Source organism: Penaeus monodon, chromosome 19 (genome assembly GCF_015228065.2).
Source record: "Penaeus monodon isolate SGIC_2016 chromosome 19, NSTDA_Pmon_1, whole genome shotgun sequence".
Taxonomy (NCBI): Eukaryota; Metazoa; Arthropoda; class Malacostraca; order Decapoda; family Penaeidae; genus Penaeus; species Penaeus monodon.
In genome coordinates, this window is record NC_051404.1 from 6311283 (window position 1) to 6311595 (window position 313).

Genomic DNA, 313 nt, shown 5'->3' on the forward strand with positions numbered 1-313 from the left:
ACTGGGTTATACAGTAATTTGATTAAAAATATTGATACAGTGGGTAAGCAAGGTTTTAATTTTTTGTGTTATTTAAGAGTAATCATAAACTACATAAAAATAATCATAATTACAGAAAGATATATGTATTACTACTTATATTACTTCGCATAATTAGGACAATTTCTGAAATATCGTTAAGTAACTTTTCACAATAAATCGGATATATCTTTTGAGGTTGATGTGTATTAGAATATCTATATATGCCTTTGGTTAAACAGTTTGTTATCAATAAAGAATGGGAATTAAGTGTGATATTTGTGTGTGTGTTATT